This window comes from Panulirus ornatus, chromosome 37 (assembly GCF_036320965.1).
Source record: "Panulirus ornatus isolate Po-2019 chromosome 37, ASM3632096v1, whole genome shotgun sequence".
Taxonomy (NCBI): domain Eukaryota; kingdom Metazoa; phylum Arthropoda; class Malacostraca; order Decapoda; family Palinuridae; genus Panulirus; species Panulirus ornatus.
In genome coordinates, this window is record NC_092260.1 from 2,080,550 (window position 1) to 2,105,486 (window position 24,937).

The window sequence follows — 24,937 nt, forward strand, 5'->3', positions numbered from 1 at the left end:
AGAAAGTAGGAAAGTAAATTCTAGATTAATATGGGTAAAACTGAAAGTTGATGGAGAGAGATGGGTGATTATTGGTGCATATGCACCTGGGCATGAGAAGAAAGATCATGAGAGGCAAGTGTTTTGGGAGCAGCTGAATGAATGTGTTAGTGGTTTTGATGCACGAGACCGGGTTATAGTGATGGGTGATTTGAATGCAAGAGTAATGTGGCAGTTGAGGGAATAATTGGTATACATGGGGTGTTCAGTGTTGTAAATGGAAATGGTGAAGAGCTTGTAGATTTATGTGCTGAAAAAGGACTGGTGATTGGGAATACCTGGTTTAAAAAGCGAGATATACATAAGTATACATATGTAAGAAGGAGAGATGGCCAGAGAGCGTTATTGGATTAAGTGTTAATTGACAGGCGCACGAAAGAGAGACTTTTGGAAGTTAATGTGCTGAGAGGTGCAACTGGAGGGATGTCTGATCATTATCTTGTGGAGGCGAAGGTAAAGATTTGTATGGGTTTTCAGAAAAGATGAGAGAATGTTGGGGTGAAGAGAATGGTGAGAGTATGTGAGCTTGGGAAGGAGACTTGTGTGAGGAAGTACCAGGAGAGACTGAGTACAGAATGGAAAGGGGTGAGAACAAAGGAGGTAAGGGGAGTGGGGAGGAATGGGATGTATTTACGGAATCAGTGATGGCTTGCGCAAAAGATGCTTGTGGCATGAGAAGCATGGGTGGTGGGTTGATTAGAAAGGGTAGTGAGTGGTGGGATGAAGAAGTAAGATTATTAGTGAAAGAGAAGAGAGGCATTTGGATGATTTTTGCAGGGAAAAAATGCAAATGAGTGGGAGATGTATAAAAGAAAGAGACAGGAGATCAAGAGAAAGGTGCAAGAGGTGAAAAAGAGGGCAAATGAGAGTTGGGGTGAGAGAGTATCATTAAATTTTAGGGAGGATAAAAAGATGTTTTGGAAGGAGGTAAATAAAGTGCATAAAACAAGGGAGCAAATGGGAACTTCAGTGAAGGGGGCTAATGGGGAGGTGATAACAAGTAGTGGTGATGTGAGAAGATGGAGTGAGTATTTTGAAGGTTTGTTGAATGTGTTTGATGATAGAGTGGCAGATATAGGGTGTTTTGGTCGAGGTGGTGTGTAAAGTGAGAGGGTTAGGGAAAATGATTTGGTAAACTGAGAAGAGGTAGTAAAAGCTTTGCGGAAGATGAAAGCCGGCAAGGCAGCAGGTTTGGATGGTACTGCAGTGGAATTTATAAAAAAAGGGGGTGACTGTATTGTTGACTGGTTGGTAAGGTTGTTTAATGTATGCATGATTCATGTTGAGGTGTCTGAGGATTGGTGGAATGCTTGCATAGTGCCAATGTACAAAGGCAAAGGGAATAAGAGTGAGTGCTCAAATTACAGAGGTATAAGTATTAGAGGTACAGAGCATCAGATTGGGGAAGAGCAGTGTGGTTTCAGAAGTGGTAGAGGATGTGTGGATCAGGTGTTTGCTTTGAAAAATGTATGAAAGAAATACTTAGAAAAGCAAATGGATTTGTAGGTAGCATTTATGGATCTGGAGAAGGCATATGATAGAGCTGATAGAGATGCTTTGTGGAAGATATTAAGAATATATGGTGTGGGAGGCAAGTTGTTAAAAGTGAAAAGTTTTTATCGAGGATGTAAGGCATGTGTACATGTAGGAAGAGAGGAAAATGATTGGTTCTCAGTGAATGTAGGTTTGCAGCAGGGGTGTGTGATGTCTCCATGGTTGTTTAATTCGTTTATGGATGGGGTTGTTATGGAGGTGAATGCAAGAGTTTTGGAAAGAGGGGCAAGTATGCATTCTGTTGGGGATGAGAGAGCTTGGGAAGTGAGTCAGTTGTTGTTCGCTGATGATACAGTGCTGGTGGCTGATTCATGTGAGAAACTGCAGAAGCTGGGGACTGAGTTTGGTAAAGTGTGTGAAAGAAGAAAGTTAAGAGTAAATGTGAATAAGAGCAAGGTTATTAGGTACTGTAGGGTTGAGGGTCAAGCCAATTGGGAGGTATGTTTGAATGGAGAAAAACTGGAGGAAGTAAAGTGTTTTAGATATCTGGGAGTGGATCTGGTAGCGTATGGAACCATGGAAGCGGAAGTGAATGATAGGGTGGGGGAGGGGGCGAAAATTCTGGGAGCCTTGAAGAATGTTTGGAAGTCGAGAACATTATCTCAGAAAGCAAAAATGGGTACGTTTGAAGGAATAGTGGTTCCAACAATGTTGTATGGTTGCGAGGCGTGGGCTATGGATAGAGTTGTGCGCAGGAGGGTGGATGTGCTGGAAATGAGATGTTTGAGGACAATATGTGGTGTGAGGTGGTTTGATTAAGTAAGGTAAGGGTAAGAGAGATGTGTGGAAATAAAAAGAGCGTGGTTGAGAGAGCAGAAGAGGGTGTTTTGAAATGGTTTGGTCACATGGAGAGAATGAGTGAGGAAAGATTGACCAACAGGATATATGTGTCGGAGGTGGAGGGAACAAGGAGAAGTGAGAGACCAAATTGGAGGTGCAAAGATGGAATGAAAAAGATTTTAGTGATCGGGGCCTGAACATGCAGGAGGGTGAAAGGCAGGCAAGGAATAGAGTGAATTGGATCGAAGTGGTATACTGGGGTCAACGTGCTGTCAATGGATTGAATCAGGGCATGTGAAGCGTCTGGGGTAAACCATGGAAAGTTCTGTGGGGCTTGGATGTGGAAAGGGAGCTGTGGTTTCGGTGCATTATTACATGACAGCTAGAGACTGAGTGTGAAGAAATGGGGCCTTTGTTGTCTTTTCCTAGCACTACCTCGCACACATGAGGGGGGAGGGGGTTGTTATTACATGTGTGACAAGGTGGCGGTGGGAATAAATAAAGTCAGACAGTATGAATTATGTACATGTGAATATATGTATATGTCTGTGTGTGTATATATATGTGTACACTGAGATGTATAGGTATGTATATTGTGCGTGTGTGGACATGTATGTATCTAAATGTGTATGTGGGCGGTGTGGGCCATTCTTTCTTCTGTTTCCTTGCGCTACCTCGCTAATGCGGGAGACAGCGACAAAGCAAAATAATAAAATAAATAAATATATATCCCTGGGGATAGGGGTGAAAGAATACTTCCCACACATTCCTCGCGTGTCGTAGAAGGCGACTAGAGGGGACGGGAGCGGGGGGCCAGAAATCCTTCCCTCCTTGTATTTTTAACTTTTTAAAATCGGAAACAGAAGAAGGAGTCAGCGGGGAGTGCTCATCCTCCTCAAAGGCTCAGACTGGGGTGTCTAAATGTGTGTGGATGTAACCAAGATGTGAAAAAAGGAGAGATAGGTAGTATGTCTGAGGAAAGGAACCTGGATGTTTTGGCTCTGAGTGAAACAAAGCTCAAGGGTAAAGGGGAAGAGTGATTTGGGAATGTCTTGGGAGTAAAGTCAGGGGTTAGTGAGAGGACAAGAGCAAGGGAAGGAGTAGCAGTACTCCTGAAACAGGAGTTGTGGGAGTATGTGATAGAATGCAAGAAGGTAAATTCTAGATTAATATGGGTAAAACTGAAAGTTGATGGAGAGAGATGGGTGATTATTGGTGCATATGCACCTGGGCAGGAGAAGAAAGATCATGAGAGGCAAGTGTTTTGGGAGCAGCTGAATGAGTGTGTTAGTGGTTTTAGATGCACGAGACCGGGTTATATTGATGGGTGATTTGAATGCAAAGGTGAGTAATGTGGCAGTTGAGGGAATAATTGGTATGCATGGGGTGTTCAGTGTTGTAAATGGAAATGGTGAAGAGCTTGTAGATTTATATGCTGAAAAAGGACTGGTGATTGGGAATACTTGGTTTAAAAAGCAAGATATACATAAGTAAGGTTTGTTGAATGTGTTTGATGATAGAGTGGCAGATATAGGGTGTTTTGGTCAAGGTGGTGTGCAAAGTGCGAGGGATAGGGAAAATGAGTTGGTAAACAGAGAAGAGGTAGTAAAAGCTTTGCGGAAGATGAAAGCCAGCAAGGCAGCAGGTTTGGATGGTATTGCAGTGGAATTTATTAAAAAAGGGGGTGACTGTATTGTTGACTGGTTGGTAAGGTTATTTAATGTATGTATGACTCATGGTGAGGTGCCTGAGGATTGGCGGAATGCGTGCATAGTGCCATTGTACAAAGGCAAAGGGGATAAGAGTGAGTGCTCAAATTACAGAGGTATAAGTTTGTTGAGTATTCCTGGCAAATTATATGGGAGGGTATTGATTGAGAGGGTGAAGGCATGTACAGAGCATCAGATTGGGGAAGAGCAGTGTGGTTTAAGAAGTGGTAGAGGATGTGTGGATCAGGTGTTTGCTTTGAAGAATGTATGTGAGAAATACTTAGAAAAGCAAATGGATTTGTATGTAGCATTTATGGATCTGGAGAAGGCATATGATAGAGTTGATAGAGATGCTCTGTGGAAGGTATTAAGAATATATGGTGTGGGAGGCAAGTTGTTAGATGCAGTGAAAAGTTTTTATCGAGGATGTAAGGCATGTGTACGTGTAGGAAGAGAGGAAAGTGATTGGTTCTCCGTGAATGTAGGTTTGCGGCAGGGGTGTGTGATGTCTCCATGGTTGTTTAATTTGTTTATGGATGGGGTTGTTAGGGAGGTGAATGCAAGAGTTTTGGAAAGAGGGGCAAGTATGAAGTTTGTTGGGAAGGAGAGAGCTTGGGAAGTGAGTCAGTTGTTGTTCGCTGATGATACAGCGCTGGTGGCTGATTCATGTGAGAAACTGCAGAAGCTGGTGACTGAGTTTGGTAGAGTGTGTGAAAGAAGAAAGTTAAGAGTAAATGTGAATAAGAGCAAGGTTATTAGGTACAGTAGGGTTGAGGCTCAATTCAATTGGGAGGTGAGTTTGAATGGAGAAAAACTGGAGGAAGTGAAGTGTTTTAGATATCTGGGAGTGGATCTGGCAGCGGATGGAACCATGGAAGCGGAAGTGGATCATAGGGTGGGGGAGGGGGCGAAAATTCTGGGAGCCTTGAAGAATGTGTGGAAGTCGAGAACATTATCTCGGAAAGCAAAAATGGGTATGTTTGAAGGAATAGTGGTTCCAACAATGTTGTATGGTTGCGAGGCGTGGACTATGGATAGAGTTTTGCGCAGGAGGATGGATGTGCTGGAAATGAGATGTTTGAGGACAATGTGTGGTGTGAGGTGGTTTGATCAAGTAAGTAACGTAAGGGTAAGAGAGATGTGTGGAAATAAAAAGAGCGTGGTTGAGAGAGCAGAAGAGGGTGTTTTGAAATGGTTTGGTCACATGGAGAGAATGAGTGAGGAAAGATTGACCAAGAGGATATATGTGTCGGAGGTGGAGGAAACGAGGAGAAGAGGGAGACCAAATTGGAGGTGGAAAGATGGAGTGAAAAAGATTTTGTGTGATCGGGGCCTGAACATGCAGGAGGGTGAAAGGAGGGCAAAGAATAGAGTGAATTGGAGCGATGTGGTATACCGGGGTTGACGTGCTGTCAGTGGATTGAATCAAGGCATGTGTATGGGGGTGGGTTGGGCCATTTCTTTCGTCTGTTTCCTTGCGCTACCTCGCAAACGCGGGAGACAGCGACAAAGCAAAAAAAAAAAAAAAAAAAAATACATAAGTATACATATGTAAGTAGGAGAGATGGCCAGAGAGCGTTATTGGATTACGTGTTAATTGACAGGCGTGCGAAAGAGAGACTTTTGGATGTTAATGTGCTGAGAGGTGCAACTAAAGGGATGTCTGATCATTATCTTGTGGAGGCCAAGGTGAAGATTTGTATGGGTTTTCAGAAAAGAAGAGTGAATGTTGGGGTGAAGAGGGTGGTGAGAGTAAGTGAGCTTGGGAAGGAGACTTGTGTGAGGAAGTACCAGGAGAGAATGAGTACAGAATGGAAAAAGGTGAGAACGATGGAAGTAAGGGGAGTGGGGGAGGAATGGGATGTATTTAGGGAATCAGTGATGGAGTGTGCAAAAGATGCTTGTGGCATGAGAAGAGTGGGAGGTGGGTTGATTAGAAAGGGTAGGGAGTGGTGGGATGAAGAAGTACGATTATTAGTGAGAGAGAAGAGAGAGGCATTTGGACGATTTTTGCAGGGAAAAAATGCAACTGAGAGTTGGGGTGAGAGAGTATCATTAAATTTTAGGGAGAATAAAAAGATGTTCTGGAAGGAGGTATATAAAGTGCGTAAGACAAGGGAGCAAATGGGAACTTCAGTGAAGGGCGCAAATGGGGAGGTGATAACAAGTAGTGGTGATGTGAGAAGGAGATGGAGTGAGTATTTTGAAGGTTTGTTGAATGTGTTTGATGACAAAGTGGCAGATATAGGGTGTTTTGGTCGAGGTGGTGTGCAAAGTGAGAGGGTTAGGGAAAATGATTTGGTAAACAGAGAAGAGGTAGTAAAAGCTTTGCGGAAGATGAAAGCCAGCAAGGAAGCAGGTTTGGATGGTATTGCAGTGGAATTTATTAAAAAAGGGGGTGACTGTATTGTTGACTGGTTGGTAAGGTTATTTGATGTATGTATGACTCATGGTGAGGTGCCTGAGGATTGGCGGAATGCGTGCATAGTGCCATTGTACAAAGGCAAAGGGGATAAGAGTGAGTGCTCAAATTACAAAGGAATAAGTTTGTTGAGTATTCCTGGTAAATTATATGGGAGGGTATTGATTGAGAGGGTGAAGGCATGTACAGAGCATCAGATTGGGGAAGAGCAGTGTGGTTTCAGAAGTGGTAGAGGATGTGAGGATCAGGTGTTTGCTTTGAAGAATGTATGTGAGAAATACTTAGATAAGCAAATGGATTTGTATGTAGCATTTATGGATCTGGAGAAGGCATATGATAGAGTTCATAGAGATGCTCTGTGGAAGGTATTAAGAATATATGGTGTGGGAGGCAAGTTGTTAGAAGCAGTGAAAAGTTTTTATCAAGGATGTAAGGCATGTGTACGTGTAGGAAGAGAGGAAAGTGATTGGTTCTCAGTGAACATAGGTTTGCGGCAGGGGTGTGTGATGTCTCCATGGTTGTTTAATTGGTTTATGGATGGGGTTGTTAGGGAGGTGAATGCAAGAGTTTTGGAAAGAGGGGCAAGTATGAAGTCTGTTGTGGATGAGAGAGCTTGGGAAGTGAGTCAGTTGTTGTTCGCTGATGATACAGCGCTGGTGGCTGATTCATGTAAGAAACTGCAGAAGCTGGTGACTGAGTTTGGTAAAGTGTGTGAAAGGAGAAAGTTAAGAGTAAATGTGAATAAGAGCAAGGTTATTAGGTACAGTAGGGTTGAGGGTAAAGTCAATTGGGAGGTAAGTGTGAATGGAGAAAAACTGAGGAAGTAAAGTGTTTTAGATATCTGGGAGTGGATCTGGCAGCGGATGGAACCATGGAAGCGGAAGTGGATCATAGGGTGGGGGAGAGGGCGAAAATCCTGGAAGTCTTGAAAAATGTGTGGAAGCCGAGAACATTATCTCGGAAAGCAAAAATGGGTATGGTTGAAGGAATAGTGGTTCCAACAATGTTGTATGGTTGCGAGGCGTGGGCTATGGATAGAGTTGTGCGCAGGAGGGTGGATGTGCTGGAAATGAGATGTTTGAGGACAGTGTGTGGTGTGAGGTGGTTTGATCGAGTAAGTAACGTAAGGGTAAGAGAGATGTGTGGAAATAAAAAGAGCGTGGTTGAGAGAGCAGAAGAGGGTGTTTTGAAATGGTTGGGCACATGGAGAGAATGAGTGAGGAAAGATTGACCAACAGGATATATGTGTCGGAGGTGGAGGGAACGAGGAGAAGTGGGAGACCAAATTGGAGGTGGAAAGATGGAGTGAAAAAGATTTTGTGTGATTGGGGCCTGAACATGCAGGAGGGTGAAAGGAGGGCAAGGAATAGAGTGAATTGGATCGATGTGGTATACCAGGGTTGACGTGCTGTCAGTGGATTGAACCAGGGCATGTGAAGCATCTGGGGTAAACCATGGAAAGTTGTGTGGGGCCTGGATGTGGAAAGTGAGCTGTGGTTTTGGGCATTATTGCATGGCAGCTAGAGACTGAGTGTGAACGAATGGGGCCTTTGTTGTCTTTTCCTAGTGCTACCTCGCACACATGAGGGGGGAGGGGGAAGGTATTCCACGTGTGGCGAGGTGGCGATGGGAGTGAATGGGGGCAGACAGTGTGAATTGTGTGCATGGGTATATATGTATGTGTCTGTGTATGTATATATATGTGTACATTGAGATGTATAGGTATGTATATTTGCATGTGTGGACGTGTGTGTATACATTGTGTATGGGGGTGGGTTGGGCCATTTCTTTCGTCTGTTTCCTTGCGCTACCTTGCAAACGCGGGAGACAGCGACAAAGCAAAAAAAAAAAAAAATATATATATATACATATATATATATATATATATATATATATATATATATATATATATATATATATATACAGACATATAGACATGTACATAATTCATACTTGCTGCCTTTATTCATTCCTATCGCCATCCCACCACACATGAAATGACAACCCCTTACCCTCGCATTTGCGCGAGGCAGTATTAGGAAAAGACAACAAAGGCCACATTTGTTCACACTCAGTCTCTAGCTGTCATGTATAATGCACCGAAACCACAGCTCCCTTTCCACGTCCAGGCCCCACAAAACTTTCCATGGTTTACCCAAATGCTTCACGTGCCCTGGTTCAATCCATTGACAGCACATCGACCCCGGTATACCACATCGTTCCAATTCACTCTATTCCTTGCACGCCTTTCACCCTCCTGCATGTTAAGGCCCCGATCACTCAAAATCTTTTTCACTCCATCCTTCTACCTCCAATTTGGTCTCCCACTTTCTCCTCATTCCTTCCACCTCTGACACATATATCCTCTTTGTCAATCTTTCCTCACTCATTCTCTTCATGTGATCAAACCATTTCAAAATACCCTCTTCTGCTCTCTCAACTACACTCTTTTTATTACCACACATCTCTCTTACCCTTTCATTACTTACTCAATCAAACCACCTTACACCACATACTGTCCTCAAACATCTCATTTCCAACACATCCACCCTTCTTTGCACAAATCTATTTATAGCCCACACCTTGCAACCATATAACATTGTTGGAACCACTATTCCTTCAAACATACCCATTTTTGCTTTCTGAGATAATGTTCTCGCCTTCCACACTTTTCAATGCTCCCAGAACTTTCACCCACTAACCCACCCTATGACTCACTTCTGCTTCCATGGTATTACTGCATATGTATATGCAGTAATACTCTACTGCTATTTCTCCTATCAAAAATGATTGATGTTCTCCAATTACAAATGACTGATGTTTTGGTATTTACCACATATGTACATATATTTACATATCTACATAATATACTCATTTCTTTCTTTCAGTAATTCCCATTCTATTGTTCCTTAAGAGACAAGTACGTTAGAGTAAGTATTACCAGCTTGTGAATGAAGCTTAGCTCATCATTGTAAACACTGAGTATGCACATATCAAACTGATGGACAAGAGGGACACAACTGTCTTTGTGACATCTTGATTCAAGAGGTAGCAGTATCAACATACCAGAGAAGAAACCCTAAATTCCAGAACATAATGGTATTACAGCACTAGACCAAGTTGCCAGAGATGGAAGAAGCACCTGAAGGTCCACTTGCACAGGATGTCACAACTTAAGGAGGCTCAAAAGCTAAGCATCCACCTGTGTCATTCATGACTCACTAAACCTCCACCATCCTACCAAAACATGCATTTATCATATTTCATTTAGAGGCTGGAATAATTAAGTATAAAAATAATGTGTTCCATGCATATTTCTCTGCCACAGTTCCTTTTAGAGGCTGGAAGAATGATGTGTATTCAACTAAACATTGTTCCATATATATTACATTGTATAACAGATCCTGTTTGTTTCAGATGCCCTGCTACATAAAGCTAAATAAAGCCTCAGTACAATATTCTTGGTTTACTTCCTCGATCAAACCACCTCATACCACATATTGTCATCAAACATTTCATTTCCATACCTCCACCCTCCTCCATACAACCCTTCTATAGCCCATGCCTCACAACATATAATATTGTTGGAACAAATATTCCTTCAAACATACGCATTTTCGCTCTCCAAGAAGGTGACTGAGACACAGAGGTATGCATAGCAAGAGTCATGAAAAGTAATTTTGTGAGAGAGGAGATGGTGAAATGTGGCAAAGCAGCTCAAGTATTCATTCCTGAGTTCATGTACACATTGAATTTTTTTTTTTTTTTCCCTCATGCAATGTTATACTAACATTCAAAGAAAGAAATACTCTAAAAATGTTATATCAAATATTTTCATGTTGGCCTGGTCGTCTGGTTAGTGAAGGGTGGCAGGAGAGTTTGCTTGACATGCCAAAAAGCTACTTATGAGATATATGAACAAGGAGACTTTCTTACTTTTCAAATTTGATTTAGACTAATTTCATACACATGCAAAATGCTGATGGTGAATATCATGAAGATATTTGGATACATTACTATTTTCTTTCCATATTTGATCATCATTTCCCATGTTAGTGAGGTAGCACTAGGAATAGATAAAGACCACATCCGCTTACATCCACTCTCTAGCTGTCACGTGTAATGCACTGCAACCACAGCTCACTATCCATATCCAAACCCCAAGGACCTTTCCATGGTCTACTCCAGACGCTTCACATGCCCTGGTTCAGTCCATTGACATAATGTTTTTCATCCTCATGATAGCTTAAAATCTTTTTCACTCCATTATTCCACTTCAAAATTGGTCTCCACTCATTATTCAATGCCCACAGAACCTTTACCACCTCACCCAACCAATGCCTCACTTCCACTCCATTGTTCCATTTGCTGCCAAGTCCACTCCCAGATATCTAAAACACTTCACTTCCTCCAATTTTTTGCCATTTAAACTTACATCCCAACTAACTTGTCCCTCAACCCTGCTGAACCTAATAACCTTCCTCTTATTTACACTTACTCTGAACTTTTGCATTTCACACACATTTCCAAACCCAATCACCTTCTGCAGTTCTTCACTCAAATCAGCCAAAATTGCTTTATCATCAGCAAACAACTGACTTACTTCCCAGGCCCTCTCATCCCAACACACTGCATAGTCGCCCATCTCTCCAAAACTTTTCCATCTACCTCCCTAACAACCCGATCCATAAACAAATTAAACATCCATGGTGATATTACACACGCCTGCCATAGACTTACCTTCGCTGAGAACCAATTACACTCCTGTTCATACACATGCCTTATACCCTTGATAAAATTTCACTGCTTCTAGGAGCTTACCTCCATATATTCTAAATACCTTCCATAAAGCATCTTTATCAAGCCTATCATCATATGCCTTCTCCAGATCCATAAATGCCACATACAAATCCATCTGTTTTTCTAAGTATTTCTCACAGACATTCTTCAAAGCTAACACCTGATCCACACATCCTCTACCACTTCTAAAACCACACTATTCCTCCCCAATCTGATGCTCCGTACATGCATCCACTATCTCAATCAATACCCTCCCATAAAATCTTCCAGGTATATTCAACAAACTTATGCCTCTGAAATTTGAACACTCAACTTTATCCCCTTTGCCTTTATACAATGGCACTATACATGCATTCCGCCAATCCTCAGGCACTCTACCATGATCCATACATACACCAACCAATCAACAACAGAGTCACCCCCTTTCTTAATAAATTCAACTCCAATACCATCCATTTCTGCTGCCTTGCCAGATTTCATCTTTCACAAGGCTTTCACCACACCTCTCTCTTCACCAAACCATTCTCCCTGAGTCTCTCACTTTGCACATCTCCCCAACCAAAACACCCAACATCTGCCACTCTGCCTTGCCAGATTTCATCTTCCACAAGGGTTTCACCACACTTCTCTGTTCACCAAACCATTCTCCCTGAGTCTCTCACTTTGCACACAAGCCCAATCAAAACATCCAACATCTGCCACTCTATTATCAAACACATTCAACAATCCTCCAAATTACTTACTCCATCTCCTCCTCGCTCCATCACTATCCGTTATTACTTTCCCCCTTGCCCTCTTCAACGATGTTCCCATTTGTCCTCTTGTCTTTCCACGTTATTGACTCCTTCCAAAACATCATTTTATTCTCCCTAAAGTAAATGATACCCATTGCCCCTCTTTTTTTCAACCCCTGCACGGTCCTCTTGACCTCTTACTGCTTTCTTTTATACATATCCTAGTCATTTGCATGCCTTCCTTGTAAGTATTGTCCAAACGCATCTCTTTTCCCTTTCACAAGCAACATTACTTCTTCATCCCACCACTCACTACCCTTTCTAATCTGCCCACTTCCCATTTTTCTCATGCCAAATGTATCTCTTGCACTCACCATCACTGCTTCCATATATACATCCCATTCCTCACCCACTCCCTCACCTTCATTTGCTCTTACCTTTGGCCATTGTACACTCAATCTCCCTTGCTATTTCTTCATACAAGTCTCCTTTCCAAACCCACTTACTCTTACCACTCTCCTTCTCCCCAACATTGTTTCTTCTCTTTTGAAAACCTCTACAAATCTTCACCTTCACCTCCCAAGATAGTGATCAGACATCCCACCAGCTGCCCCTCTCACATCATTTACATCCAAAATCTCTCTTTTACAAGCCTATCAATTAATTTGTAGTCTAATAATGCCCTTTGACAATCTCTCCTATTCACATACATATACTTGTTTATATCTCTCTTTTTAAACCAGGGATTCCCAATCACCAGTCTTTTTATAGAATACAATTACCCAAGCTCTTCATCATTTCAAGCCAAGCCACAACAAAGAATACTCCATGCACACCAATCATACCCTCAACTGCCACATCGCTCAATTTCGCACTCAAATCACCCATCACTAATACCTGGTCTCGTGCACCGAAATTGCTAACACACTCACTTAGCTGCTCCTAAAACACTTGCCTTTCATGTTCTTTCATCTCATGACCAGGAGTATAAGCACCAATAATCACCCATCTTTCATCCACTTTCAATCTCAACCAAATCAATCTAGAATTCAGATTCTTACATTCTATCACACACTCCTACAACTCCTGTTTCAGGAGCAGCACTACTCCTTCTTTAACTCGTCCTCTCACTAACCACTGACTTTACTCCCAAGACATTTCCAACCAATCTTCCCCTTTACCCTTGAGCTTCATTTCATTCAGAACCAGAACATCCAGGTTTCTTTCCTAAAACATACTATCTCATCTTTCACTTAATCTTGGTTACATCGACACACATTTAGCCAACCCAACCTGAGCCTTCAAGGAGGATGAGCACTCCCTGCTTGACTCCTTCTTCTGTTTCCTCTTTTAGAAAATGAAATACAAAGAGAGGATTTCCAGCCCCCTGCTCCCACTCCCTTTAGTCACCTTATACTACATGCAGGGAATACTGAGGTAGAATTCTTTCTACCCTACCTCAGGGAGAATGGTAAAAGGTGAGAGCAAATGATGTGAGGGGAGTGGGTGAGGAATGGGATGTATTGAGAGAAGCAGTGAAGGCTTGTGCAAAAGATGCATGTGGCATGAAAAAGGGGGGAGGTGGGCAGACTAAAAAGGGTAGTGAGTGGTGAGATGAAGAAGTAAAATTAAGTGAAAGAGAAAAGAGAAACATTTGGATGATACTTGCAAAGAAAAAGAGTGAAAATGACTGGGAGATGTATAAAAGAAAGCAGCAGCAGGTAAAGAGAAAGATGCAAGGGTTGAAAATGAGGGCAAATCAGAATTGGAATGAGAGAATATTAAACTTTAGGGAGCATAAAAAGATGTTTTGGAAGGAGGTAAATAGACAAGAGAACAAATGGGAACATCAGTGAAGGAAACAAGGGGGAGGTGATAACAGGTAGTAATGCAGTGAGTATTTTGAAGGTGTGTTGAATGTGTTGGATGACAGAGCGGCAGATGTAGGGTGTTTTGGTTGGGGTGGTGTGCGAAGTGAGAGGGTCAGGGAGAATGGATTAGTTAGGAGAGAAGAGGTGGTGAAAGCCTTGCAGAAGATGAAACCCAGTAGGTTGGTGGGTTTGGATGGTACTTCAGTTGAATTTATTAAGAAAGGGGTGACTGTGTTGTTGATTGTTTAAGGATATTCAATGTATGTATGGATCATGGTGAAGTGCCTGAGGAATGGCAGAATGCATGTATAAAGCCATTCTACAAAGGCAAAGGAGATAAAGGTGAGTGTTCAAACTACAGAGGCATAAGTTTGTTAAGTACTCCTGGAAAATTGTATGGGAGAGTATTGATTGAGAGGGTGAACGCACGTACAGAGCATCAGATTGGGGAGGAGCAGTGTGGTTTCAAAAAGTGGTACAGGATGTGTGGATCAGGGAACTGCTTTGAAGAATGTGAGAAATATTTACAAAATAGATGGCTTTGTATGTGGCATTTTTGGGTCTGGAGAATCATATGATAGGGCTGATAGAGATGCTTTGTGAAAGGCCTTAAGAGTATATTGTGGAGGAGGTAAGCTGCTACAAGCAGTGAAATGTTTTTACCAAGAATGTTAGGCATAAGTATGAGTAGGAAGAGAGGAGAGTGACTGGTTCCCAGAGTAGGTCGGTCTGTGGCAGGGGTGTGTGATGTCTCCATGGTTGTATAATTTGTTTATGGATGAGGTGGTTAGGGAGGTAAGTGTGAGAGGTTTGGAGAGAGGGGCTAGTATACAGTCTGTTGGGGATGAGAGGGCCTGGGAAGTGAGTCAGTTATTTTTCGCCGACAATGCAGCACTAGTGGCTGACTCAAGTGAGAAACTGCAGAAGTTGGTGACTGAATTTGGAAAGCTATGTCAAAGGAGAAAGTTGAGAGTAAATGTGAATAAGAGCAAGGTTATCTGGTTCATCAGGGTTCAGGGACAATTTAATTGGGATGTAAGTTTGAATGGATAAAAATTGGAGGAAGTGAAGTGTATTAGATATCTGGAAGTGGACTTAGCAGCGAATGGAACCATGGAAGCAGAAGTGAGTAACAGAGTAAGGGAGGGGGCAAAGGTTCTGGAAGTAATGAAGAATGTGTGGAAAGAGAGAACGTTTGAAGGAAAAATGATTCCAACAATATTATATGGTTGTGAGGCTTGGGCTATAGATAGGGTTGTTAGGAGGAGGGTGGATGTGTTGGAAATGAAATGTGTGAGGACAATACGTGGTGTGAGGTGGTTTGATCAAGTAAGTAATGAAAGAGTAAGAGAGATGTGTGGTAATATAAGAGTGTGGTTGAGAGAGCAGGAGACGGTGTGTTGAAATGGTTTGGACATATGGAGAGAATGAGAGAAAAGGTTGACAAAGAGGATGTATATGTCTGAGGTGGAAGGAACAAGGAGAAGCAGGAGACCAAATTGGAGGTGGAAGGATGGGGTGAAAAAGATTTTGAGTGATTGGGGCCTGAACCTACAGGAGGGGAAGAGGCATGCAAGGAATAGAGTGAATTAGAACGATGTGGTATACCAGGGTTGACGTGCTGTTAATGGACTAAATCAAGGCATGTGAAACACCAGTGGTAAACCATGGAAATGTCTGTGAGGCATGGGTGTGGATAGGGAGCTGTGGTTTTGGTACATTACACATGACAGATAAAGACTGAGTGTGAATGAATGTGGCCTTTTATGTCTGCTTTCCTGGAGCTGCCTCACTGAAGTGGGAGGCAATGATACTGTTTCCTGTGGGGTGGGGTGGCACCGGAAATGGACAGAAGGCAAGCAAGTACGAAAATGTACCTGTGTACATATGTATATGTTTGTGTATACATCTATTTTTTTTTTTTTTTTTGCTTTGTCGCTGTCTCCCGCGTTTGCGAGGTAGCGCAAGGAAATAGACGAAAGAAAATGGCCCAACCCACCCCCATACACATGTATATACATACATCCACACACGCAAATATACATACATATACATTCACAGACAAAATTATTTATTTTTTTTTTTTTTTGCTTTGTCGCTGTCTCCCGCGTTTGCGAGGTAGCGCAAGGAAATAGACGAAAGAAAATGGCCCAACCCACCCCCATACACATGTATATACATACATCCACACACGCAAATATACATACATATACATTCACAGACAAAATTATTTATTTTTTTTTTTTTTTGCTTTGTCGCTGTCTCCCGCGTTTGCGAGGTAGCGCAAGGAAATAGACGAAAGAAAATGGCCCAACCCACCCCCATACACATGTATATACATACATCCACACACGCAAATATACATACATATACATTCACAGACAAAATTATTTATTTTTTTTTTTTTTTGCTTTGTCGCTGTCTCCCGCGTTTGCGAGGTAGCGCAAGGAAATAGACGAAAGAAAATGGCCCAACCCACCCCCATACACATGTATATACATACATCCACACACGCAAATATACATACATATACATTCACAGACAAAATTATTTATTTTTTTTTTTTTTTTTTTTTTTTTTTTTTTTTTTTTTTTTTTTTTTTTTTTTTTTTTTTTTTTTTTTTTTTTTTTTTTTTTTGCTTTGTCGCTGTCTCCCGCGTTTGCGAGGTAGCGCAAGGAAATAGACGAAAGAAAATGGCCCAACCCACCCCCATACACATGTATATACATACATCCACACACGCAAATATACATACATATACATTCACAGACAAAATTATTTATTTTTTTTTTTTTTTTTTTTTTTTTTTTTTTTTTTTTTTTTTTTTTTTTTTTTTTTTTTTTTTTTTTTTTTTTTTTTGCTTTGTCGCTGTCTCCCGCGTTTGCGAGGTAGCGCAAGGAAATAGACGAAAGAAAATGGCCCAACCCACCCCCATACACATGTATATACATACATCCACACACGCAAATATACATACATATACATTCACAGACAAAATTATTTATTTTTTTTTTTTTTTGCTTTGTCGCTGTCTCCCGCGTTTGCGAGGTAGCGCAAGGAAATAGACGAAAGAAAATGGCCCAACCCACCCCCATACACATGTATATACATACATCCACACACGCAAATATACATACCTACACAGCATTCCATGGTTTACCCAGACGCTTCACATGCCTTGATTCAATCCAATGACAGCACGTCAACCCCGGTATACCACATCGCTCCAATTCACTCTATTCCTTGCCCTCCTTTCACCCTCCTGTATGTTCAGGCCCTGATCACCCAAAATCTTTTTCACTCCATCTTTCCACCTCCAATTTGGTCTCCCTCTTCTCCTCGTTCCCTCCACCTCCGACACATATATCCTCTTGGTCAATCTTTCCTCACTTCATTCTCTCCATGTGCCCAAACCATTTCAAAACACCCTCTTCTGCTTTCTCAACCACGCTCTTTTTATTTCCACACATCTCTCTTACCCTTACGTTACTTACTCGATCAAACCACCTCACACCACACATTGTCCTCAAACATCTCATTTCCAGCACATCCATCCTCCTGCGCACAACTCTATCCATAGCCCATGCCTCGCAGCCATACAACATTGTTGGAACCACTATTCCTTCAAACATACCCATTTTTGCTTTCGAGATAATGTTCTCGACTTCCACACATTCTTCAAGGCTCCCAGAATTTTCGCCCCTCCCCCACCCTATGATCCACTTCCGCTTCCATGGTTCCATCTGCTGCCAGATCCACTCCCAGATATCTAAAACACTTTACTTCCTCCAGTTTTTTTCCATTCAAACTTACCTCCCAATTGACTTGACCCTCAACCCTACTGTACCTAATAACCTTGCTCTTATTCACATTTACTCTTAACTTTCTTCTTTCACACACTTTACCAAACTCAGTCACCAGCTTCTGCAGTTTCTTACTTGAATCAGCCACCAGCGCTGTATCATCAGCGAACAACAACTGACTCACTTCCCAAGCTCTCTCATCCACAACAGAATGCATACTTGCCCCTCTTTCCAAAACTCTTGCATTCACCTCCCTAACAACCCCATCCATAAACAAATTAAACAACCATGGAGACATCACACACCCCTGCCGCAAACCTACATTCACTGAGAACCAATCACTTTCCTCTCTTCCTACACGTACACATGCCTTACATCCTCGATAAAAACTTTTCACTGCTTCTAACAACTTTCCTCCCACACCATATATTCTTAATACCTTCCACAGAGCATCTCTATCAACTCTATCATATGCCTTCTCCAGATCCATAAATGCTACATACAAATCCATTTGCTTTTCTAAGTATTTCTCACATACATTCTTCAAAGCAAACACCTGATCCACACATCCTCTACCACTTCTGAAACCACACTGCTCTTCCCCAATCTGATGCTCTGTACATGCCTTCACCCTCTCAATCAATACCCTCCCATATAATTTACCAGGAATACTCAACAAACTTATACCTCTGTAATTTGAGCACTCACTCTTATCCCCTTTGCCTTTGTACAATGGCACTATGCACGCATTCCGCCAATCCTCAGGCACCTCACCATGAATCATACATACACTAAATAACCTTACAACAGTCAACAATACAGTCACCCCCTTTTTTAATAAATTCCACTGCAATACCATCCAAACCTGCTGCCTTGCCGGCTTTCATCTTCCACAAAGCTTTCACTACCTCTTCTCTGTTTACCAAATCATTTTCCCTAACCCTCTCACTTTGCACACCACCTCGACCAAAACACCCTATATCTGCCACTCTATCATCAAACACATTCAACAAACCTTCAAAATACTCACTCCATCTCCTTCTCACATCACACAGACAAATACATTATTTTAATTTATATTTTATTTTCCTTTGTTGCTGTCTCTCGCATTAGAGAGGTAGCACAAGGAATAGACAAAAAAAAAAAAGGCCACATTCACTCACACTCAATCTCTAGCTGTAATTGCACCAAGACCACAGATCCGTTTCCACATCCAGGCCCCACAGACCTTTCCATGGTTTACCCAGACGCTTCACATGCCTTGATTCAATCCAATGACAGCACGTCAACCCCGGTATACCACATCGCTCCAATTCACTCTATTCCTTGCCCTCCTTTCACCCTCCTGCATACTCAGGCCCCGATCACACAAAATCTTTTTCACTCCATCTTTCCACCTCCAATTTGGCCTCCTGCTTCTCCTATATATCCTCTTTGTCAATCTTTCCTCACTCATTCTCTCCATGTGATCAAACCATTTCAAAATCACTTCCCAATTGACTTGACCCTCAACCCTACTGTACCTAATAACCTTGCTCTTATTCACATTTACTCTTAACTTTCTTCTTTCACACACTTTACCAAACTCAGTCACCAGCTTCTGCAGTTTCTCACATGAATCAGCCACCAGCGCTGTATCATCAGCGAACAACAACTGACTCACTTCCCAAGCTCACTTACTCTCACCACTCTCTTCACCCCAACATTCTCTCTTCTTTTCTGAAAACCCATACAAATCTTCACCTTAGCCTCCACAAGATAATGATCAGACATCCCTCCAGTTGCACCTCTCAGCACATTAACATCCAAAAGTCTCTCTTTCGCGCGCCTGTCAATTAACACGTAATCCAATAACGCTCTCTGGCCATCTCTCCTACTTACATAAGTATACTTATGTATATCTCGCTTTTTAAACCAGGTATTCCCAATCACCAGTCTTTTTATAGAATCAATTACCCAGCTCTTCATCATTTCAAGCCAAGCCACAACAAAGAATACTCCATGCACACCAATCATACCCTCAACTGCCACATTACTCACCTTTGCATTCAAATCACCCATCACTATAACCCGGTCTTGTGCATCAAAACCACTAACACACTCATTCAGCTGCTCCCAAAACACTTGCCTCTCATGATCTTTTTCTCATGCCCAGGTGCATATGCACCAATAATCACCCATCTCTCTCCATCAGCTTTCAGTTTTACCCATGTCAATCTAGAATTTACTTTCTTACACTCTATCACATACTCCCACCACTCCTGTTTCAGGAGTAGTGCTACTCCTTCCCTTGCTACTGTCCTCTCACTAACCCACTGACTTTACTCCCAAGACATTCCCAAACCACTCTTCTCCTTTACCCTTGAGCTTCGTTTCACTCAGAGCCAAAAACATCCAGGTTCCTTTCCTCAAACATACTACCTATCTCTCCTTTTTTCACATCTTGGTTACATCCACACACATTTAGTTCACCCCAATCTGAGCCTTCGAGGAGGATGAGCATTCCCCGAGTGACTCCTTCTTCTGTTTCCTCTTTTAGAAAATGAAATACAAAGAGAGGATTTCCAGCCCCTGCCTCCCACTCCCTTTAGTCACCTTATACTACATGCAGGGATACTGAGGTAGAATTCTTTCTACCCTACCTCAGGGAGAATGGTAAAAGGTGAGAGCAAAATGATGTGAGGGGAGTGGGTGAGGAATGGGATGTATTGAGAGAAGCAGTGAAGGCTTGTGCAAAAGATGCATGTGGCATGAAAAAGGGGGGAGGTGGGCAGACTAAAAAGGGTAGTGAGTGGTGAGATGAAGAAGTAAAATTAAGTGAAAGAGAAAAGAGAAACATTTGGATGATACTTGCAAAGAAAAAGAGTGAAAATGACTGGGAGATGTATAAAAGAAAGCAGCAGCAGGTAAAGAGAAAGATGCAAGGGTTGAAAATGAGGGCAAATCAGAATTGGAATGAGAGAATATTAAACTTTAGGGAGCATAAAAGATGTTTTGGAAGGAGGTAAATAGACAAGAGAACAAATGGGAACATCAGTGAAGGAAACAGATGAAGAATGGCCCAACCCACCCCCATACACATGTATATACATACATCCACACACGCAAATATACATACATATACATTCACAGACAAAATTATTTATTTTTTTTTTTTTTTTTTTTTTTTTTTTTTTTTTTTTTTTTTTTTTTTTTTTTTTTTTTTTTTTTTTGCTTTGTCGCTGTCTCCCGCGTTTGCGAGGTAGCGCAAGGAAATAGACGAAAGAAAATGGCCCAACCCACCCCCATACACATGTATATACATACATCCACACACGCAAATATACATACATATACATTCACAGACAAAATTATTTATTTTTTTTTTTTTTTTTGCTTTGTCGCTGTCTCCCGCGTTTGCGAGGTAGCGCAAGGAAATAGACGAAAGAAAATGGCCCAACCCACCCCCATACACATGTATATACATACATCCACACACGCAAATATACATACATATACATTCACAGACAAAATTATTTATTTTTTTTTTTTTTTGCTTTGTCGCTGTCTCCCGCGTTTGCGAGGTAGCGCAAGGAAATAGACGAAAGAAAATGGCCCAACCCACCCCCATACACATGTATATACATACATCCACACACGCAAATATACATACATATACATTCACAGACACACATATATATATACACTACATATTCATACTAGCTACCTTCATCCATTCCTGTTGCTACCCTGCCACACAGGAGTGCAAGGAAACAGATGAAGAATGGCCCAACCCACCCCCATACACATGTATATACATACATCCACACACGCAAATATACATACATATACATTCACAGACAAAATTATTTATTTATATTTTATTTTCCTTTGTTGCTGTCTCTCGCATTAGAGAGGTAGCACAAGGAAACAGACGAAAGAATGGCCCAACCCACCCACATACACATGCATATACATACACGTCCACACACGCAAATATACATACATATACATCTCAATGTAGACATATGTATACACACACAGACATATACATATATTCACATGTACATAATTCATACTTTCTGCCTTTATCTATTCCCATCGCCACCTCTCCACACATGGCATAACAACCCCCTCCCCCCTCAAATATGCGAGGTAGCACTAGGAAAAGACAACAAAGGCCCCATTCGTTCACACTCACTCTCTAGCTGTCATGTATTAGTGCACCGAAACCACAGCTCCCTTTCCACATCCAGGCCCCATGGTTTACCCCAGACGCTTCACATGCCCTGGTTCAATCCATTGACAGCACATCGACTCCGGTATACCACATTGTTCCATTTCACTCTATTCCTTGCACACCTTTCACCCTCCTGTATGTTCAGGCCCTGATCACCCAAAATCTTTTTCACTCCATCTTTCCACCTCCAGTTTGGTCTCCCACTTCTCGTTCCCTCCACCTTCGACACATATATCCCCTTGGTCAATCTTTCCTCACTCATTCTCTCCATGTGATCAAACCATTTCAAAACACCCTCTTCTGCACTCTCGACCACACTCTTTTTATTTCCACATATCTCTCTTACCCTTGCATTACTTACTCAATCAAACCACCTCACACCATATATTGCCCTCAAACATCTCATTTCCAGCACATCCACCCTCCTACACACAACTCTATCCATAGCCCATGCCTCGCAGCCATACAACATTGTTGAAACCACTATTCCTTCAAACATACCCATTTTTGCTCTCCAAGATAATGTTCTCGACTTCCAAACATTCTTCAAGGCTCCCAGAATTTTCGCCCCCTCCCCCACCCTATGATTCACTTCCGCTTCCATGGTTCCGTCCGCTGCCAGATCCACTTCCAGATATCTAAAACACTTTACTTCCTCCAGTTTTTTTCCATTCAAACTTACCTCCCAATTGACTTGACCCTCAACCCTACTGTACCTAATAACCTTGCTCTTATTCACATTTACTCTTAACTTTCTTCTTTCACACACTTTACCAAACTCAGTCACCAGCTTCTGCAGTTTCTTACTTGAATCAGCCACCAGCGCTGTATCATCAGCGAACAACAACTGACACTTCCCAAGCTCTCTCATCCACAACAGAATGCATACTTGCCCCTCTTTCCAAAACTCTTGCATTCACCTCCCTAACAACCCCATCCATAAACAAATTAAACAACCATGGAGACATCACACACCCCTGCCGCAAACCTACATTCACTGAGAACCAATCACTTTCCTCTCTTCCTACACGTACACATGCCTTACATCCTCGATAAAAACTTTTCACTGCTTCTAACATCTTGCCTCCCACACCATATATTCTTAATACCTTCCACAGAGCATCTCTATCAACTCTATCATATGCCTTCTCCAGATCCATAAATGCTACATACAAATCCATTTGCTTTTCTAAGTATTTCTCACATACATTCCTCAAAGCAAACACCGAATCCACACATCCTCTACCACTTCTGAAACCACACTGCTCTTCCCGAATCTGATGCTCTGTACATGCCTTCACCCTCTCAATCAATACCCTCCCATATAATTTACCAGGAATACTCAACAAACTTATACCTCTGTAATTTGAACACTCACTCTTATCCCCTTTGCCTTTGTACAATGGCACTATGCAAGCATTTCGCCAATCCTCAGGCACCTCACCATGAATCATACATACACTAAATAACCTTACCAACCAGTCAACAATACAGTCACCCCCTTTTTTTAATAAATTCCACTGCAATACCATCCAAACCTGTTGCCTTGCTGGCTTTCATCTTCTGCAAGGCTTTTACTACCTCTTCTCTGCTTACCAAATCATTTTCCCTAACCCTCTCACTTTGCACACCACCTCGACCGAAACACCCTATATCTGCCACTCTATCATCAAACACATTCAACAAACCTTCAAAATACTCACTCTATCTCCTTCTCACATCACCACTACTAGTTATCACCTCCCCATTAGCCCCCTTCACTGAAGTTCCCATTTGCTCCCTTGTCTTATGCACTTTATTTACCTCCTTCCAAAACATCTTTTTATTCTCCCTAAAATTTAATGATACTCTCTCACCCCAACTCTCACTTGCCCTCTTTTTCACCTCTTACACCTTTCTCTTGACCTCCTGCCTCTTTCTTTTATACATCTCCCACTCATTTGCAATTTTTCCCTGCAAAAATCGTCCAAATGCCTCTCTCTTCTCTTTCACTAATAATCTTACTTCTTCATCTCACCACTCACTACCCTCTCTAATCAACCCACCTCCCACGCTTCTCATGCCACAAGCATCTTTTGCACAAGCCATCACTGCTTCCTTAAATACATCCCATTCCTCCCCCACTCCCCTTACCTCCTTTGTTCTCACCTTTTTCCATTCTGTACTCAGTCTCTCCTGGTACTTCCTCACTCAAGTCTCCTTCCCAAGCTCACTTACTCTCACCACTCTCTTCTCCCCAACATTCTCTCTTCTTTTCTGAAAACCCATACAAATCTTCACCTTTGCCTCCGCAAGATAACGATCAGACATCCCTCCAGTTGCACCTCTCAGCCCATTAATATCCAAAAGTCTCTCTTTCGCACGCCTATCAATTAACACGTAATCCAATAACGCTCTCTGGCCATCTCTCCTACTTACATACGTATACTTACGTATATCTCGCTTTTTAAACCAGGTATTCCCAATCACCAGTCCTTTTTCAGCACATAAATCTACAAGTTCTTCACCATTTCCATTTACAACACTGAACACCCCATGTATACCAATTATTCCCTCAACTGCCACATTACTCACCTTTGCATTCAAATCACCCATCACTATAACCCGGTCTTGTGCATCAAAACCACTAACACACTCATTCAGCTGCTCCCAAAACACTTGCCTCTCATGATCTTTCTTCTCCTGCCCAGGTGCATATGCACCAATAATCACCCATCTCTCTCCATCAGCTTTCAGTTTTACCCATGTCAATCTAGAATTTACTTTCTTACACTCTATCACATACTCCCACCACTCCTGTTTCAGGAGTAGTGCTACTCCTTCCCTTGCTACTGTCCTCTCACTAACCCCTGACTTTACTCCCAAGACATTCCCAAACCACTCTTCTCCTTTACCCTTGAGCTTCGTTTCACTAACATCCAGGTTCCTTTCCTCAAACATACTACCTATCTCTCCTTTTTTCTCATCTTGGTTACATCCACACACATTTAGTCACCCCAATCTGAG

At 42.0% G+C, this 24,937-nt stretch overlaps 1 protein-coding gene and 2 long non-coding RNA genes across 3 annotated transcripts in view; 2 read left to right on the forward strand and 1 right to left on the reverse strand.

The window, feature by feature from the left end:
- The window catches only part of LOC139760454 (uncharacterized), a 238,432-nt gene extending 232,809 nt beyond the window's left edge, over window positions 1-5,623 (forward strand). The window contains exon 2 of the long non-coding RNA XR_011715342.1: window positions 3,869-5,623. This is a non-coding gene — a long non-coding RNA (uncharacterized lncRNA). The remainder of the gene's footprint in view (window positions 1-3,868) is intronic.
- Window positions 1-24,937, reverse strand: part of LOC139760453 (uncharacterized) — a 339,886-nt gene that overhangs the window by 306,060 nt on the left and 8,889 nt on the right. The gene's annotated exons all lie outside the window — the stretch shown is intronic.
- On the forward strand, window positions 18,513-22,830 carry LOC139760698 (uncharacterized). The gene is made up of 2 exons (XR_011715386.1): window positions 18,513-18,829; window positions 21,609-22,830. It is a non-coding gene; the product is annotated as an uncharacterized lncRNA (long non-coding RNA).